Here is a 20,427-nt window from a genome sequence, read left to right on the forward strand (position 1 = left end):
CTAAAGTCTATGTGCGTGTTATACGCCGATACACCCCCAGGAAAGGCTGCAGGCCTCCGGTATGCGTCCCCTGCGTCGTTGCTATGCACGGCGCGGCGCACTGACGTCATGCGCCGCGCCGTGCAGCCCATAGCAACGACGCAGGGGACACACGCCGGAGGCCTGCAGCAGCACGGACCCGACCCCGGCAACAGGTAATTATGCCACTGGGGATGGGGGGAGGCAACGGGGCAGCGGCGCCAGCAATGGGCGCCGCTGCCCCTTCTCTCCCCCTGGCTGTCGGCCGATAGCCAGGGGGAGAGAAGGGCCGGCAGCAGGGCTCTAGACCCCAGGAAAGGCAGGGGGAGAGAAGCGGGCAACGATGGCCTCTCTCCCCCTGCCTTTCCTGGGGGTGTATCGGGGTATACACGCGCACACACGCACCCTCATTTTACCATGGATATTTGGGTAAAAAACTTTTTTTACCCAAATATCCTTGGTAAAATGAGGGTGCGTGTTATAGGCCGGTGCGTGATATACCCCGATAAATACGGTACTTCATGTATTACTACTGCAGTACTTAATTAATACCATCTGTCAGGCCCAAGGCGTGATTATTAAAATCCTATATGTGTATTATAATTGTATCTGTGTAATGTCTTATCCAAGACATGGGTGAGAGGTCATTCAGACATTGTTTTGTGTATTGCATTTTATTGGGGGGTCGGGCTGTTTGTTTACATCTCCTTTGAAGTCAAAGGCTTTTTTGAAGTCATGCACTCCGGTCCCATCATATAATCAAACAGATAAGGGGCCAGGAAGAGAGAAGACCCCATGGTGGGGATCAGAGGGGAGGGGGGAATGGAGTCTCCCTCCCAAGAAAGCAGATATGATATTTAAAACAATGCTAGACTCAGGTGTTAAATATAATCTACTGTACACTACTGTAGACTAAATCCCCTTAACAGTGCCCATATAGTGGTGATCCCAGCTTTATACAGTGCAGTTACACACAAAATGGGGCCAATGCTGCAGACTTTACAAACTGCTTATCACCAAACTGTGACACACACACACTGTCTGCAGGGCCCCCAGTCCCCCTTACCCTCCTCCCTATGGCCCCAGACTGCTTCCTCTTCAGTCGGAACAGAGAAGGAGGGTCAGTGAAGAGAGCACAGAGCCATATGAGAGGAAGACCTGCAGGTTAGAAGGCTGCTTAGAATATGCTGCTTTTTCATAAAAGATAAGTGTCCTTGAGTGTGTGTATATAGACAGTATCTCACATAAGTCAGTATACCTTTCACATTTTTATTGATTATAACTTTTCATGTGACAACACTGATGAAATTACACTAAGTGTAAGTGGAAATGTCTAAATTAAGACCAATTAGCAATTTTTCCTCCCCGATATCATGTGGCTTGTTAGTGGTACAGGGTTTCAAGTGTGATTGGGAGACTGGAAGTTCAACATGGCATCTCATGTCAAAGAATTTTCTGAAGATCTGAAAAAAAAAAAGAAATGTTGCTCCACTTAAAGAGGACAGGCTAAAAGAAGATTGCCCAAACCTTGAAACTGAGCGGCAGCATGGTGGACAAGACCATACAGCGGTTTCCCCAGACAGGTTCCTCTCAGAACAGGCCTCGCCATGGTCAACCAAAGAAGTTGAGTGAACATGCACAGAATCATATCCAGAAGTTATCTTTGGGAAATAGACTGCCAGAGTGCTGCCAGCATTGCTGCAGAGGTTGAAGGGGTGGGGGTCATTGACACTTCGGGACGAATTTGTACTCACTTTTGTTGCCAAGGTTTAGACACTAATGGCTGCGTGTTGCGTTATATTAAGGGGACACATTAAACACTACTGTGCAGTGCATTCACTACATTGTAGCAGAGTTTAATTTTGTTAGTGTTGTCAAATAAAACATATAATTAGGTAGAATAGAATAAATAGACAAGATAGATAGCTAGATAAATAGATTAGATAGCAGTTTATAGCCTTTGTATACATGTACAATATTTATGTGTAAAAAGTCTCTAATATAAATCTTTAATGTTCCCCATGATATTAGGCTGTTTGAGCAACAAGCGAGCCTTGAAGGGTCTTAATTGATATAGACTGCAGTCAATATGTAAACCTAACATAAAGCACCAGTAACATAACACTTATAACACTGCCTGTTAGATTTAATTGAAGATTACTCCATCTAGACAGATGGACATCAATATTTGAATCAACAGATGCAGAAAATTGACTTAATCAATCCTTGCCATCCTGCATCCTAATAGATTCCTTATTTGTAGTTAACCCTCAGGGAACATGAAATAGAATGGTTGTTATTCATCTTTTACCTAAAGCCTTTGCAAGCCACTGTAGGTATGCATTTCTTTCTGTGCAAAAGCAACTGTAAAAGGCAATGGGTGTCAACCGACTGTTCTACCTAATCAGTTTTGCTTTAGGCCACACCCAAGAGCAGAGTCTATGTACCCTAGTGTCGGTAGTGGCGGACCAGATGGTAATAATGTTTGGCACCAGTGGGTCTGGCAAATAAGCATAGTCAGTGGTCCAAGTCGTACACAGAAGAGCCTGAACAGTACCCAAGAAAAAGGCGGAGATATAGTAAAATACAGGCAGGAGGTTCAGGCAGTAAGACAGTTTTACAGACATGGCTCTACCCTACACCATCTGTATTTAAGCACTTCTGGAAATCGTATCTTACATTATGATGGACTGGGTGGAGGCATTGCTTCTCAGAGGCAAAAATGAATGTTTCCAATGAATGGTGTGAAACTAAGAACAAACGTTCCTGGGAGACACACCAATAGCTGATGACTAAATGACTGATACAGGCTGATCTGTGTGTCAAGGTGATATGGACCTATTGGTTTGATTATGCTAGATATTGTACAATAAACTGGCACAGAACATGCTGTGTTATAACAAAATGTTTTTATGGTCTTTTCATGTCTCCCACTCTTTACTTGACAAGGACTGAATAACAAACAAAAGACTGAACTGGTTGGTAAAGGACCCAGGCTATCAGTGCTGCACCTCTGTTGCCGTTTATGTAGAATACAGTAACCCCCCGACCTGCGATGGCCCAGATATATGATAAAATCGACATACGATGTCCTCTCAGAGGCCATCGCATGTCGATGTCAGCATCGACATACGATACTTTTATATGTCGGGGCCATCGTATTAACTGCTATCCGACAGCGCAAAATGCTTAAGCTGCTGTCGGATAGCAGTTTAAGCATCCCGGGCAGGTTCGCCTACCTATTCCCGCTGCTACGGGTCCACTTGGCAATCCTCCGGTGTCTTCTGCATCTTCACCAGGGTCCGGGCCTCGCTTTCCGGCGTCGTTATAACGTCACTACGCACACCGTGCCAGTGCAGCAGCGTAATAACGTCACCAGAAAGTGAGGCCCGGACCCTGCAGAAGATGCGGAAGAAGCCGGAGGATCGCGAAGAAGACACCAGAGCAGCGGGACAGCATCGGGAGCCCCATGGACAGCATCGGGAGCGGTGAGGACCTGGTCCGGAGTGGCGGGGACAGGTGAGTACAGCTTCCTATACTTTACATTGCACGGATCCCTCAACATACGATGGATTCGACAAACGATGGGTCGTTTGGAACGAATTACCATCGTATGTTGAGGGACCACTGTACTGATAAAAGACTTGTGTGCAATGAATTCAGCAACGGAACGTCTGAAGGCCATGTAACATGAAAAACTGGACCGAATTTATTAAGTGACCCCTCTTTGGACTCCTGGTCACCCATGCTAAAACCCAGTGTATTGGGTTTAGTGTGGGTGATCAGGGTGACAGTTTTCCTTTAAATATTATAGGACTGATTACAATAATGTTTGTATCTTGCAGGACTAGAAAAGTAAGTGGCACTACACTGTCACCGTCTTTTAGTTTTAAGAGAAATAAGTCATCTCTGTATAATGCTCAAAGCTCAAGTGTCAAGGAGGCGTTTCAGAGAAGCAGCTCTGGGGAGGGATGAGACAAGCACGCTGCAGCTTAGCATTGCTTCCTTGACATTGAGCATGACATAAAGCTGACAGATTTCCCTTAATGAAGCACAGGAGCAGAGCCAGACCCTCACCATTCCCTTTGTGGCAAGCTGTCTATGAGCTTCACTCCCTAACTCGCCACTCGCTCTGACTTGTTGCAGAAATTAAAGGGGTACTCCGGCGCTAAACATCTTGTCCCCTATCAAAAGGATAGGGGATAAGATGTTAGATGGCGGGGATCCCGCCGGTGGGGACCCATGCGATCTCTCCTGCAGCACCCTCGTTTTTCAGCTGCACAGAGTGAGGATCGCTCTGTGGCTGATGACGGGCCGGTGCAGGGGACAGAATATTGTGATGTCACGGCTCTGCTCCCTTGTGACATCACGCCCCCTCCCATAGACTTGCATTGAGGGGGTGGGGTGTGATGTCATGAGGGGGGGCGTGACATCACGATACTCCGTCCCCTGCACCGTCCGTCATCAGCCACAGGTGCGATCCTCGCTCTGTGCAGCTGAAAAATGGGGGTGCTGCAGGAGAGATTGTGTAGGTCCCCAGCAGCGGGATCCCCGCGATCTAACATCTTATCGCCTATCCTTTTGAGTAAGGGAGGAAGTTCTCCCCTGTATGGCTTCAGATGATGTCACGCCTGCTGGGTAACATCCCTTCCCAGTCTGTGAATCTGGCTGAGACTAAGCAGAAAATACAGAGCAATATCAAGGTAGAAAACTAAAAAATGATAAAAAATAAAGGCAGGGGGTGGTTTAACATGATGGGGGCAGTGAACTGGGAGGATTATAAAAGATCATGAGAGGTACTCTTTAAGAATGTGTTCACATGTTGCGATCTTGGGGGCAGTAGGTGCTGGGCAGTCAAGAACTGCATGGTAAAATCCCAGTTTTACAGCAAGTACAAGCAAAGCTTATGGTTTCTATGCAGTTTGCCTTTAGCCTATGGTTTCTATGCAGTTTGCCTTTAGCCTATGGTTTCTATGCAGTTCACCTGTACGTGCCATTAAACTGTAACACTTTGCAGTAAAACATGAGCAATTGTGCCACGCCTATCTCTGCAAACTACTACCCCAAAAAGAAGTGTGAACACATTCTTATCTATACAAATAATCAGCAAATCCTTTCCCCTTCTGTTGTGACATTTGATGGATCAGGTAAATCAGGTGGCTGGATCCATAGACATGACACATAATAATGCATTTACTGTTGGTAATAATAGCAAAGTCTGATTTTCGGTTTTGGATTATTCCTTTCCACATTCTAAACATCTTTTCTGTGGCCAGATATTAAATTACTGATGCATGTGAAGATACAATAAGCTTCAACTGCATGTCATAACACAGTACACAGCATGTAAATCCGTGATAAACTGTTCATGCATTCTTAGTGGTGTAAAGACCATGCCGCTCTAAGCCTCGCCAAATTCCATTCAATCAGATCTGAGCAGATTAATTTATGATAATCAATTAAAAGAATTTGATTCCAGATTATATGAAATGCAAGAATAGCTATAGACGTCAAGCGACAAGCAGAAAATTCCATTCTGAAGGCAGCAGTGCCATCTCCTGCTTGGTCTTTCTAACTGCATCCAGAACAGAGAGGGTATATATTTTTTTCCTTAGTAATGGGCACTTCTAGATCTTTTGTGATGGAAATTATTGGCTAGAGAGTTGCAAAGATTAAAAAAGGATGAGAGTTATTATGCGGTTCAATATATCATCTTAGAAATGCACATGTACAGAAAATGTAACACTTCAAACATGAATTACATTTGAAGGTAGAAAGTAATATATTCCTGTGCCTAGGAAAAAAATTACAAAAGCTAAAATGTACTGTATACATGTCAAAGCATTTTTTTTTTTTTTTTTACACAGCGAATATCTCATTTATCGCAAAGGTTGAGATCCAAGAAAATGCTACTTGAAAATTATCTCATTACATTTCTTGGTGACTTATTACATTGTGCTGCAAGAAAAAAAAAAAAAAATTTCCCCTCTATAGTTAAAGGGGTATTCCCGTGGAAAACTTTTGTTTTTAAATCAACTGGTGCCAGAAAGTTAAACAGATTTGTAAATTACTTCTATTAAAAATTCTTAATCCTTCCAGTACTTTTTAGGGGCTGTATACTACAGTGGAAATGCTGTTCTTTTTGGATTTCTATTATGTCACGAGCACAGTGCTCTCTGCTGTCCATTTTATGAACTGCCCAGAGCAGGAGAAAATCCCCATAGCAAACATAGGCTGCTCTGGACAGTTCCTAAAATGGACAGCAGAGGTCAGCAGAGAGCACTGTGCTCGTGACATAATAGAAATCCAAAAAGAAAAGCATTTCCTCTGTAGTATACAGCCACTAAAAAGTACTGGAAGGATTAAGATTTTTTTAATAGAAGTAATTTACAAATCTGTTTAACTTTCTGGCGCCAGTTGATTTAAAAATAAAAAGTTTTCCATGGGAGTACCCCTTTACGTTTTGGTAGTGGCCAGTAGCTGGTCTTCTCATTAAATCAGATTTATAATGGAAAGGGGAAATGGAAATCAAATGCAGTGCTCTTGCTGTAAACATACCTATTAGAAGAATTTATGGAAAGGAAGGTAATGCCAAGCAATGCATGGATGACAAAGGGAAAATCATGACCAGTAACTCATTTATAACATGCCATCTGTCATCATAGTGTGAATAGAAACATGACTAATAGGTAAAGGGGTACCCCGCTGCTCATCGTTTGTAACAAACCGTTCCTAACACTGGAGTCGGCGCCGGGAGCTTGTGATGTCATAGCCCCGCCCCCTCATGCCATCACACCCCGCCCCCTCAATGCAAGCCTATGGGAGGGGGCGTGACGGATGTCACGCCCCCTCCCATAGACTTGCATTGAGGAGGCGGAGTGTGACATAATGAGGGAGCGGGGTTATGACATCACGAGCTCCCGGCGCTGGTTCCAGCGTTGGGAACGGCTTGTTCCAAATGCTGAGCAGCGGAATACCCCTTTAATGTTGTGTGCTCTGTGGCCCACATAACTTCAGGCTGGACTACCTTACACCAGTCTAAAAAAGGACAAAGCTGGAGTGATTTGTGCCAAAAATGTGTTAAAAGGTGCTCAACTTCTAATAAGTTTGGTGATTTTAGGACTGTAAAAGTTTGAAAATGAAATCTATTCCTGTCTAAAAATGTATACCCGTTATCTGGCTCTCCACTCGTAAACCATTTCTTCTTTTATTCATCTCTTTTAAATTTGGCAGAAACTGTTTGCCTAAGTTAGGCAAATTTCATGATTTGTGAGTGACTATTTGGTGCAGTTTATCCCAAAAACCAGTGTGAATTGCTTTGTAAATGATGGGCTTTTACACTTGTATGTTTAGTGACACCACTCTGTTATGTTGAAATGTGGAAGTCATAGCTGGTCCATGGAATTCAATAATGGCAGACTGTCTTCTGTGTTTGCTAGAAGAGGTGTGTGCAGAATTTTTACTGCATAAAGAAAAATATTGGATTTTAAGGTTAATTGCCAAATTCATTGGTACCCACAACTGGATGGCAAAATTCCTCAACCCTCCTATTGTCACTTTACCGATGCTGCATCCTAAGTTCCTATATAACATGGTTTAAGTGATACTAGAGTCAGAATGAGTTATCTGATTATTAAAGATCATGGTCCCCTTACCAACCACTATACACATGATCCACTTGGTTGGGATACATTGCATTTAAAGGGGTATTCCAGGCCAAAACTTTTATATATATATATATATATATATATATATATATATATATATATATATACATATATATATATATATATATATATATATATATATATCAACTGGCTTCGGAAAGTTAAACAGATTTGTAAATTACTTCTATTAAAAAATCTTAATCTTTCCAATAGTTATTAGCTTCTGAAGTTGAGTTGCTGTTTTCTGTCTAACTGCTTTCTGATGACTCACGTCCCAGAAACTGTGCAGCTCCTATGGGGATATTTTCCCATCATGCACAGCTCCCGGGACGTGACATCATCATTGAGCAATTAGACAGAAAACTTCAGAAGCTAATAACTATTGGAAAGATTAAGATTTTTTAATAGAAGTAATTTACAAATCTGTTTAACTTTCTGGCACCAATTGATTTAAAAAAAAATGTTTTCCAGTGGAGTACCCCTATTCTTTTAGTTTTTTGCATGCCCTGCACCAATATTTTAGTGACAGCTGAAACAAAAGACCATAGGTCCCTCTAAACACAGGACATTGAGCACTGCCACACTGCCTTAAGGACCAGTCCACCACCAATTGAAGGCATTTAATATATTTAGTGGTCTAGAGTGGGTAATATCTATTCTTCATATTTATTAACCCTGTAGTTCTAGGGTAGGTTAGAGACTATGATCTATTTATTATTCCTGGTGATTGAGGATGGTGAAGGGGTTAATGGTATTAACTGTCAGGCTAAAACATACATATAAATTTTTTTTTTTTCATTGAAATAGGTCTAGAATTTTCTGCTGATTCATTTTATGACATAGTTTGCTTAGTGTTGGACCTCCTTTTATTGAGGGATATAGAGCTCTAAATCTACTTTTCTTTCTGGAATTCTTTTCAGTCTGACCACAGAGCTCTGTGCTGACACCTCTGTCCATATCAGGAACTTTCCAGAGCAGGAGAGGTTCCATGTCAGGAACTGTCCAGAGTACAAGCCAATCCCCATAGCAAACTTCTCCTGCTCTGGAAAGTTCCTGATATGGACAGAGGTGTCAGCAGAGAGCTCTGTGGTCAGACTCAGAAGAACTCCAGAAAGAAATACAAATTCCTGTGGAGCACACAGCAGCTGATAAATACTGGAAGGATTAAGATTTTTAAATAGAAGTAATTTACATATCTGTTTATCTTTCTGGCACCAAATGATTTAAAAAATAAAATAACATTTCCATCGGAGTACCCCTTTAAAGGTACTAGAAAATCTCAAGTGTAACCCTACTACATTTATATGCTTTTATCAGAAGAAAATTATAATATTATTATTATATTATTAAGATAATCAGATATTGGAGTGATATTGATATTTGGAGTCAAAATAAAGAGAATCTGTCAGCAGTAATTCACTTTTCAAACTGCTAGCACTGTTAAACAGCTGTTAGAACAAGGATACACATGGTACTTTTTATGCAGGGCTGGTTTTAGACTGTGTGGCCCTGGGCCCATGGGTCAAATGACCAAAGATCACCATGTTTAATTGTGCTGCATCTCAGCTGAAGGCCATAACACAAATGCATTATAGGGTCCAAATCTAAGCTATATAGGGGGAGATTTATGAAAACATGTGCAGAGGATCAGTGGTGGAATTGCCCATAGCAACCAGTCAGAAGCCTGGTATACTACAGCCATACATTTGTTTTGGCACTCCCTGTTTTCTATGTTGTAAGAATGACCAGTGATGAACTTGTAGGCCGAAGTATACCAGTGATCAGCTCGTAGGCCGCAGTATACCAGTGATCAACTCGTAGGCTGCAGTATACCAGTGATCAGCTCATAGGCCGCAGTATACCAGTGATCAACTTGTAGGCCGCAGTATACCAGTGATCAGCTCGTAGGCCGCAGTATACCAGTGATCAACTCGTAGGCTGCAGTATACCAATGATCAGCTCATAGGCCGCAGTATACCAGTGATCAGCTCCTAGGCTTCAGTATACCAGTGATCAGCTCGTAGGCTGCAGTATACCATGATCAGCTCCTAGGCTGCAGTATACCAGTGATCAGCTCATAGGCTGCAGTATACCAGTGATCAGCTCGTAGACTGCAGTATATCAGTGATCTGCTCATAGGCCGCAGTATACCAGTGATCAGCTCCTAGGCTGCAGTGTACCAGTGATCAGCTCGTAGGCTGCAGTATATCAGTGATCAGCTTGTAGGATGCAGTATACCAGTGATCAGCTCGTAGGCTGCAGTATATCAGTGATCTGCTCATAGGCCGCAGTATACCAGTGATCAGCTTGTAGGCCGCAGTATACTAGTGATCAACTCGTAGGCTGCAGTATACCAGTGATCAGCTCATCGGCTGCAGTATACCAGTGATCAGCTCGCAGGCTGTGCTGATGGTTATTGACTTATTTTTATGCGACAGTTGTGCTTTAACCATTAAAATAAATCAGACCCTAAAACACTCCTGTATTGTGGCCATAATAGAGCAGCTCTCACCTGATCAGAAGCAGTCACATCATACAGGACTATTAAATTCAGTGATCACAGGGGGTGTCTTCTCTGATTGTATATGTTCTCTTCGCCATCCAGCCCAGGCAAATCTGATGATGTCTCCTGATAACTGAAGACTATTCCAAGACATCTGTGGCCCCTTCTGCAGTCTACCCAAAACTCTATAGTAACACAACCCCCATCCTTTACACTGCCATCCTGCTTCACTAATGCTGTGCTTGCTGCTGCCCCATTACCATGTCTACAGCATACCTAGGGGACAGTGTAAAAATCTAATAGGTGGGATTCGACCACTGGAACCCCTGGGTGATTGGAGCAACAACACATGATCCCATGTTACTCCATTCATTCTCTTTGGGGTCTCCATAGATGTGAGTGCAGCGATGAGCAATGTTTATAAGTCCCATAGAGAACAAATTGAGATGCAGGTGATCGTGTGCAACTGCTCCATTCATTTGGGGGACAAGGAACCTCTCTTCTCATTATCGGTGCTGGGCCAAGGGGTCAGGTCTCACCAATCAGATATTCTGTATTGTTGATGACCTTTGGTGAACAGACCCCAGACTGGACTAAAAGACCCTCCCCCCTCCACACATTGCTCCCCATGACCCTCTCTCATATATTATTTTCTGTATGACCCCATATCTCACATACACTGCTCTGTATGACCCCTATCTCACATATACTTCTCCGTATGTCCCCCAATCTCACATATACTGCATTGTATGTCCCCCTATCTCACATATACTGCTCCATATATCCCCCTATCTCACATATACTGTTCTGTTTACTGTAATTTTTATTGAAAAGTTTGCATAATTACAAGTCAAAACAAAAATAAACATAGCGCAAATGTCACATGGGCCAGGGCCCGTTAACAACCAGAGCTATACATACAATCGTATTAGCAAGTGACCAGATCCGGACAGGTAAGTACAGTGACAGCAACGTTCCATTAGCCTTCAAGACAAACATGACCAGCAGCCATAGGAACAAATAACGAGAACCAATGAGAGCACATTCAAACGGCAGCAAATATAGGACAAGGCCAAAGGCCACGAACAAGGGAAGGCAGGGGAGAACAAACTGGGGAGAGCACAAGACCAACAAAAAGTGACAGTACCACACACAGGGAGGTAGATAGGAAAGATTGGAAGGAGAAAAAGAGGAAAGAGCAAGAGAAAAGAGAATATCAAGGCGGTTGTCTATCAGAAAAACAGTCCCAGGGCTCCCAGACCGAGTGAGAGGTGATATAGACCCCCCAGGTACTTGATAGCAGATGGGGACCATTTGAAAGAGTAGTTGGAGCGAAGAAGAGTGGAGAGAGACACGGAAGATTCTGAGGAAGCATCTCCGACTTAGAAAGGTTGACCTTATAGCTGGAGACCTCACCATAAGCGTGAAGGACCCTATAAAGACTAGGTAGAGAGAGCAAGGGACGAGTGAGAGTAAGAAGCACATCATCAGCAAAGAGACAGATCTTGAAATCCCTGTCGTGCAAAGGAATGCCAGTGATGTCCGGGTCACCCCGAATCATAGCAGCCAAAGGCTCAATACAAAGTGCAAAAACCAAGGGGGACAACGGACATCCCTGACGAGTCCCATTGAACAAGGGGAAGGTTGGAGAAGGAGCATGAGGGAGTTTGAGACAAGCTGTAGGAGATGAGTAGAGACTCTGCAGTGTAGTCAAAAAATTACCCGTAATACCAAACTTCTGAAGGGTAGCGAACAGGAACGGCCACCCCAGTCTATCAAGTGCCTTCTCAGCATCGAGGCTAAGTATGAGAGCCTGCTCAGACCTCCGATTGATCAGATCAACAAGGTCCACTACCATCCTGGTGCTATCACCGCCCTGGCGACAGGGGATTAATCCATCCTGGTCCTTATGGATCAGGGAGGGGAGAAAGGAGCTAAGTTGAACCGTTAACGCCTTAGAGAACAGTTTGAGGTCAGAGTTAAGGAGGGCAATAGGCCGATAACTAGGGCAATCGTGAGGATCCTTGCCATGTTTAGGTATCAGGGTAATAAGAGAATGTAAAAAAGACTGCAGGATCTCCTCCCCCCCCATAAAGGAGGTAAAGAGGGGAACAAGTTTAGGTACTAGGACAGAAGAGAAAGTCTTATAGTAGAGGTAGGAGAAGCTGTCTGGGCCAGGGGAACAGCCATTAGGAAGGGACTTTAGAATCTCCAAGAGTTCATCCCCAGTTAAAGGCGCATTAAGAACTTCCCGATCTGCCCCCAACAAAGCAGGTAAGCCGCATCGCGAAAGATAAGAATCAAGGGCCGCAGGCCGTTCCACTGGATCACAAGGGAATTGGGAAGGAAGAGAATAAAGTTTAGAATAGTAGTTAACAAAGAGGTGAGAGATATCAGCTGGATGGTAGTGGAGGATACCAAAGGAGTCTTTTAGAGCCAAGGGAGATTGAGCAACCGCCCGGTGAAGGAGGCACCTGGCCAACATCTTATGTGCCTTATTACCCTTTTTATAGAAGCATTGCTTTGCAAACAGCACTTGACGCTCAACTCTATGAAGGGCCAGGTCACCCAACCACGACCGGGCACCCACCAGGCTCCGTAAGGTTGGGAGCAGACAGCAAGAGCAAGGGAGGGAGCAGACAGCAAGAGAGCCTCGATGCGGGCAATTTCCACCCGGAGTTCCCGGGAGCGAGCCAGAGCATCATGCTTAAGCTTTGAGCCCAAAGCTATACAATGACCCCCTACAACTGACTCATGGGCCTCCCAGAGAATAGCCTGGGAGGAAACCGAGCCCTTGTTATAAGTGAAATAATCAGTGATAGACTTCTTTATCGACTCCCGGGAAGGCATAGATTTCAGGAGGGAGTCATTCAGCCACCAGTGGCAGGTGCGGAGAGAGGAAGGGGAGGAGGAGAAAGAAAGAAGCACAGGACAGTGATCAGACCAGGAAATGCGGTCAAGGGAGGCTGCGGAGAACATGCGCACCATGGGGAGGTTACCGAAAAAATAATCAATGCGTGTATGCAGTTTATGGGGTGAGAATAAAAACTAAAGGAGCGCTCCATAGGGTGGTTGATACACCACAGGTCATACAGCGACGAAGCACGGATAAGCCGTCAGAAAATAGAGGTTAAGCGCAAATGGGCCGGCGTGGGAGGAGCACATGTGAGAGAATGACAGTCCAGGGACGAGGAAAAGATCAGGTTGAAGTCCCCTCCCAGCAACCATGCAGAGGAAGGAAGGGGGTTTGGGAGGTATTGGGAGCGTAGACATTACACAATAGAATTGGAACCAAACCCAAAACACCCTCCAAAACGACATAAAGCCCCTGGGGATAAAGAAAGGAGGAAGAAACCTGAAGTGGGCAGGACCTGGAAACCAGAATGGCTACACCAGCAGACTTCCTGTCAGAAACAGCAGAGTATGTCTGGGGGAAGAGATGGTGAAGAAATTGAAAGGATCCAGAATGATCAAAGTGCGTCTCATGGAGAAAGACTATGTCGGCAAGGAGCCCGACTAATTCCCTTTGTAAGTAAAATGGTTGCAGGCCTCAAGGTATAAACTTACTATATAAATGTGGAAAGGATCACTAGGTTTACATTAAAAGTGTGTATAGTGGTTAAAAAAATGGAATAGGGTGATGAGTGAAAATAAGGAGTGTGGTAAATGAGATATATATATATATATATATGTAGAATATGATAGAATAGAATGTGCAGACTAGTTGTATAGATAACCATAAAATAATGTTTAATGATTAGTTACATAAATGGTCTCAGCAGGGCCCTTGCTAGAGACGAGTAAAATTGACAGTAAAAAATAAGACAGTGAAAAATAAGACAGTAAAAAATAGTAGTAAAAATAGTATAAAAGTTTATATAGCAGCCACCTCTGTAGAACTTAGGTTATATTAAGTCAATTCCGGCCATTTCTGCTATCTATCCTGTATTAGCGGCAGTCTTAGAATAACAGTAGCAATTGGATGGTGTTGTAATCCAGGAAATAATGTAACAGGTAAGGATCCAAATGAGATACTGTAGCAAGTAAATATTGTTGGTGCTACTGCACCACTCACCGCTCTGTTTAGGTCAGGATGGTAGCCCCTGATGTGCTTGGCTCCTCGTCACAGGCTGGCTCGGCTGGGCAGCCGGCACAATGAATGTGTCTGCGCGGTGGGTCCTGAACATCCTCCGGTGGGACACAGATGATTGCTCGGTCTTGTAGATGGAATCACGTCAAACAGGCAGGCTGGTGAGTGGATGCAGGCAATGCTTGTGTGCGCGACAGCGTGCACACGTCTTGAACAGTGGTCCCGGTAATGGGGTGTTCCAGCTGTTTCAAATGTTGGTAGTGGGTAATAGTTCCAGAGGTGGTCTGTATGGAGTGGGTACAGGGCTAGATGCTTTTCAGTGAGACCCCTTTCTCAATAGCATAATAATATGCTTTGTAATACACGCCTCTTAGTGGGGGAGTTCAACCCCTTAACATTCAGGGAGACGCACTTAACCATGATGGATAAAAAGAAAAGGTAGGGAGCGCAAGTAGGGCATACTCACAAAAGTAGTCAATAGGGCCGTCATGCAGCAAAGGAGGAACCTCTGGTTAACCTGGGATACGAGGAGAGGCAGCAGGAGAGAACAACCTAAGGCAGGAAAAAGACAAAAGAGGAAGAGAGACAGGGCGAAACAAGAGGGTACACAAACAGACAGCAAACAAGCAAGACACCAGAAAACAAATAAAAGACAACAGTTAGCAATAAAATAAACCATTGACCAATACGCCAATGCGGAGGCCAAGACCACCGAAGTGGACCATGGACCAGAGCATGGGCAGTCCATTGCTACGGCCTCGAGAGGGGTCATAGAAGGACAACCACCGGAAGAGCAAGCGCCCTACTCCAAGGCCATAACAAGAGAACACAGGATAACAAAAAACACTGGTGTAACGCCGAGCACTCCGGGCCCCACTTCCTCTCCAGAGCGCTCGCGGTGTTACTCTCCTGCTTGCAGCGCCCCGGTCAGCGAGTCTGACCGGAAGCGCTGCTCTGTGTCCCTCGGCGGGGATGCGATCCCCGTGGCGGGACGTGCCCACTCGCGGGTAGTATCCCGTGTCACTCACCGGCCCGTCCTTCTGCTCAGTCCTGGCAGGCGCGGCCCCGCTCTCTAGGGCTCGCGCGCGAAGGGTCTCTCAGATTTAAAGGGCCAGTGCACCATTAATTGGTGCCTGGCCCAATTAGTTCCAAGCACTCCCCACTCCATAAAAACCCACTTCCCCTTCCTGTCCCTGCCGGATCTTGTTGCTTTGTGCCCTGAGAAAGCGTTTCTGTGTGTTCCATTGCCTGTGTATCCAGACCCTTGCCGTTGCCCCTGACTATGAACCGTTGCTGCCTGCCCAGACCTTCTGCTACGTCCGACCTTGCTCTTGCCTTGTCCTTCTGTACCGCGCCTGTCTCAGCTGTCAGTGAGGTTGAGTTGTTGCAAGTCCACCCCGCTTTGCGGCAGGCTCTGGTGAAAACCAGTAACCCCTTAGATTCCGTTCCCCTGGTACGGCCCACGCCATCACCTCACTGACACAGAGGATCCACCACCCGTGTCCTCCCCGTTACCAGTCCGGATCCTGACAGTAGATCCGGCCATGGATCCCGCTGAGGTTCCGCTGCCCAGTGTTGCTGACCTAACCTCCGTGGTCGCTCAGCAATCACAGCAGATCACGCTACAAGGACAGCAGTTGACTCAGTTGAGCGCTATGCTGCAACAGCTTCTGCCGCAACAACAGCAACCATCTCCTCCGCCAGCTCCTGCATCTCCTCCGCAGCGAGTGGCTGCTCCCAGATTCCACCTGTCTCTACCAGACAAGTTTGATGGGGACTCTAAACTGTGCCGTGGATTCCTGTCCCAGTGTTCCCTACACCTGGAGATGATGTCTGACCAATTTCCTACAGAACGGTCTAAGGTGGCGTTCGTGGTCAACCTGCTGTCTGGAAAGGGCTTGTCATGGGCCACACCGCTTTGGGACCGCAACGATCCTGCCTCTGCTACCATCCAGTCCTTCTTCTCAGAAGTACGTAGTGTCTTTGAGGAGCCAGCCCGGGCTTCCTCAGCCGAGACTGCTTTGCTGAATCTTGTCCAAGGGAGTTCTTCTGTGGGCGAATACGCCATCCAGTTCCGCACCCTCGCCTCTGAGCTATCCTGGAATAATGAAGCCCTCTGCGCGACCTTTAAGAAAGGCTTATCCAGTCACATAAAAGATGTCCTGGCCGCACGAGAAATTCCTGCTAACCTGTCTAAACTCATTCATTTGGCCACCCGCATCGACATGCGTTTCACGGAAAGACGCCAGGAGCTTCGTCAGGAAAAGGATCTTGTTCGCACCAGGCGGTTTCCCTCCCAGGCTCCTCTCTTCCAACGTCCTTTGCAATCTGTTCCTGTGCCTCCTGCCGAGGAGGCTATGCAAGTGGATCGGTCTCGCCTGACCCAACAAGAGAGGACTCGCCGTAGGAATGAAAACCTGTGCCTATACTGTACAAGCACCGAACATTTCCTAAAAGACTGTCCTGTTCGTCTTCTGCGTCTGAGAAACGCACCCACTCACCTAGTTAACGTAGGAGAGTCGTTGCTAGGAGTGAATTCTTCCTCTCCACGATTGACTTTACCTGTGCGGATTGCTATACCCGCTAATGCTATTTCCTTCTCCGCTGTGGCCTTCTTGGACTCGGGTTCCGCAGGAAGTTTCATTGAAGCCTCCCTAGTCAACAGATTCAACATTCCAGTTATCCGTGTTGTCAAACCTCTCTTCATTTCATCCGTCAATGGAGAGAGACTGGTCTGCACCGTGCGTTACCGCACTCAACCGCTACTCATGAGTGTTGGAGTTCACCATCATGAACATATTGAATTTTTTGTGCTTCCCAACTGCACAACTGAAATTCTTTTGGGCTTGCCCTGGCTCCAACGTCACTCGCCTAGCCTCGACTGGCTCACCGGGGACATTAAGAGTTTGGGATCTTCTTGCCACAAGCGATGTCTCAACCCAGTTTCTTCCTGCCAGGTCTCCACGGTTACTCCATTGCCAGGTCTTCCTAAGGCCTATCAGGACTTTTCGGACGTCTTTTGTAAAAAACAAGCAGAGGTATTACCTCCACATAGACCCTATGACTGCCCTATCGACCTGCTCCCTGGTACCACACCGCCCCGTGGTAGAATTTACCCACTTTCTGCCCCGGAAACACAAGCTATGTCTGAGTACAAACAAGAAAACCTCAAAAGAGGTTTTATCCGGAAATCTTCTTCTCCAGCTGGAACTGGGTTTTTCTTTATTGCTAAAAAAGATGGATCTCTCCGCCCTTGTATTGATTACCGCGGTCTCAATAAAATTACCATAAAAAATCGCTATCCTCTGCCTCTCCTCTACGAACTCCAGAAAAAAACTATTCCATTGGAAATCGTGAACTATTGGCGATTAAGTTGGCCCTTGAGGAGTGGAGACATCTTCTGGAAGGGTCCCTTCACCCCATCACCATCTATACAGATCACAAAAGTCTGTCTTATCTCCAATCCGCCAAGCGGCTAAATCCTCGCCAGGCTGGGTGGTCGTTGTTTTTTGCCCGTTTCAACTTTCAAATCCATTTTCGTGGCAATTCCAAGGTAGAGAGGACAGCGGAGCGTCCATCTCTACGGGAAGGTCCATCTATATGGCACATGGTGAGAGTGAAGGACTTCTAGGAGGGGTTGCAGCAGTCGCCTCTTCCTGAGAGTTAACCAGGAGAGGTCCTGGTAGAGCTGAATAGGGGCTCCATCAAAGTCCATATTTCGCAGGGACCGGGCCTTGGCCATGATAGCCTCTTTGATTTGAAAGTCATGCGCGCAGCAAATCACATCCCGCAGATCGCTTGAAGCGGATTTGGGCTGAAGCACTCTATGGGCTCTGTCCAGTTTGATCTTGTGTGTAGCAGGCTCACTGAGGATAAGGTTAAAGATAGCCTCCAAAGTAACAAACAGGTCCTCCTCACAGGTAGCTTCTGGCAGACCTCGTACTCAGATGTTATTATGCCGCCCTCTATTGGCCAAGTCCTCAACATGAGCATGGAGGAGCCCGAGAAAGTCCTTTTGAGAGGCAATAGTAGAGTACAGCTGAGCAATGTAGGCCCTGGTTTGGTCATGGGCATCCTCCAAGCCATCCACATGGTCTGAAACATGCTGGAGATCCTGGTGCATCAAAGAGATTTCCACCCGGCAGGCATCCCTAACCTCAGCAATCATGGAGCGGTAGTTTTCCTTGGTGGGAATTTGGGATAAGAGCTGGCTGAGATCAGGGAAGGCAGAAGCAGGCAGCGACATTCATGAGCAGGGCAAGTCAGACTCTGGAGCGGCATCCCAAGGCACAGAAGCAGGATTTGATCCAGCGGACGCCAAAGGCACATGAGGTGGGCAAGGAGTCCCCGGGGGGAGACAGATGGTGTGCTCCGGAGGGCAACATGGCGGACTGCCAATGCCGTTGCAGTTTGGGAGAGGCAGATGGAGCGTAGGCTGCAGCAAGAGGGTCCAGAGGAGTAGGAGGGGTTTGCACCAGGGTAACAGCAGCTGATCTGAGAGGGGGGAGCCATCTGATGGAGCACAGCTCAGGGCCAGGAGCTGCAGTCACAGAGGAGGGGGAGGTCAAGCAGTGAGGAGCAGCTGGATACCGTGAAGAGCCAGCAGGGGGAGACTGCCAGGTCCTCACCAGCGAGGCCCAGGAGGGAGCCTCTGGCAATTCACAGGGGGAGGATGAGGATTGATGACCGGAGGGGGCACCAAAGCAGCCCCAGGGAGCACAGCAGAATCTGGAGGTGAGCCCCCTGTGTCACTCACCACTTGCATCCGCAGTACAGGAGTCAGAGGAGAAGCCCCAGCAGGGATGATGGCAACAGGAAGGAGCTCCGGAGTCGGCGCTGCTGCGCAGCTCCCAGGCAATTTGTAAATCATGGCAAAATATAGTAATGTGCCTCTAGAGTTCAGGGGGCCATGCGAACCCCCCCCCCCCCCCCCCCGGAAAACTGGCCCTGTTTTTATGTATCTGTCTTTGTCTCCATAACATAGAAAAATGCTGTTATTCTCAGGTGTCAAAGAGGCATTTTCAAAGCCCCTTAAGAGCCGAGGGCTGGAACGCCTCTTCACTTCTCCTCCCATTTCCATCCCTGCTTGGTTGACAGCCAACTGAAAGCTGAGCCCTGATTACAAGTATCATTCCTGTGCTATACATACACATTGTCTATATAATGAGAATCAGAAAGTAGAATTTTAGCCATTTTCGCAAATTTATTAAAAACTAAAATTTCTCATGGACATAAGTATTCAGAACCCATTTGGCTTTGGCTCCTCCCATTTCTCTTGATCATCTCTGAGATGTTTTTACACATTGATCGTAGTCACCTGTGGTAAATTCAACTGATTGGATAGGATTTGGAAAGACACAGCCCTGCCTATATAAGGTCTCACAGCTGACAATGCTTATCAGAGCAAAAACCAAGCCATGAGGGGGAAAGAACACAGTGGCCTCCATTATTCTTAAATGGAAGAAGTTTGAAACAACCACTCATAGAAACACAGAATGTGTCGGCAGATAAAAATCCTCCAGTCTGCCCAACTTTCTTAATACTATGAATAGTCTTTGTGAAATAGATCATGGTTGTACCCAATGAAGATCTTCCCCTTCCGGATTAGTTTTATCAGAAAGACCACTCAGACCACGCGCTAAGAAAGACCACTCAGACACCTGTCAGCAGAGTTGATACTTTCTTTATTACAATAAGCGACTACAGGGGGGGGGGGGGGGTGTTATAGGTTATACAATGCTGTGTGCAGGAAGTTACGTGAATTTGGGTGTGAAAAACAGCTAATTGGTTAAAACTCCTTCTACGTATTTTCTAGAAAGTGATATCTCTTATCTCTGCTACATTCCAACGCCATCTTTGATTCTCAATGGGAGGGGGGAAAGAGCAAGGAGCATTTCAGGTGAAGGAGCAATTCAGCTGGAGGAGGATCTCAGTATGCAGTTTTGGAAAAATAGACATTTTAATATATATATATATATATTAGTACATGAGTCCACTACACTTGTCCCTATCTTATATAAAAGATAGCCTTAAAGGGGTTCTCCGGTGCTTAGACATCTTATCCCCTATCCAAAGGATAGGAGATAAGATGCCTGATCGCGAGAGTCCCGCAGCTGGGGACGCCCGCGATCATGCATGGCTCCGCCCCG

General features: G+C 45.9%; 1 long non-coding RNA gene across 1 annotated transcript in view; it reads right to left on the reverse strand.

Annotated features, from left to right (window-relative positions):
- Positions 1-1,279: 1,279 nt before the first annotated feature.
- LOC130360992 (uncharacterized) overlaps positions 1,280-20,427 on the reverse strand; it is a 40,163-nt gene continuing 21,015 nt past the window's right edge. Inside the window, exon 5 of the long non-coding RNA XR_008890872.1 lies at positions 1,280-1,481. This is a non-coding gene — a long non-coding RNA (uncharacterized LOC130360992). The remainder of the gene's footprint in view (positions 1,482-20,427) is intronic.

Source organism: Hyla sarda, chromosome 1, assembly GCF_029499605.1.
Source record: "Hyla sarda isolate aHylSar1 chromosome 1, aHylSar1.hap1, whole genome shotgun sequence".
Taxonomy (NCBI): Eukaryota; Metazoa; Chordata; class Amphibia; order Anura; family Hylidae; genus Hyla; species Hyla sarda.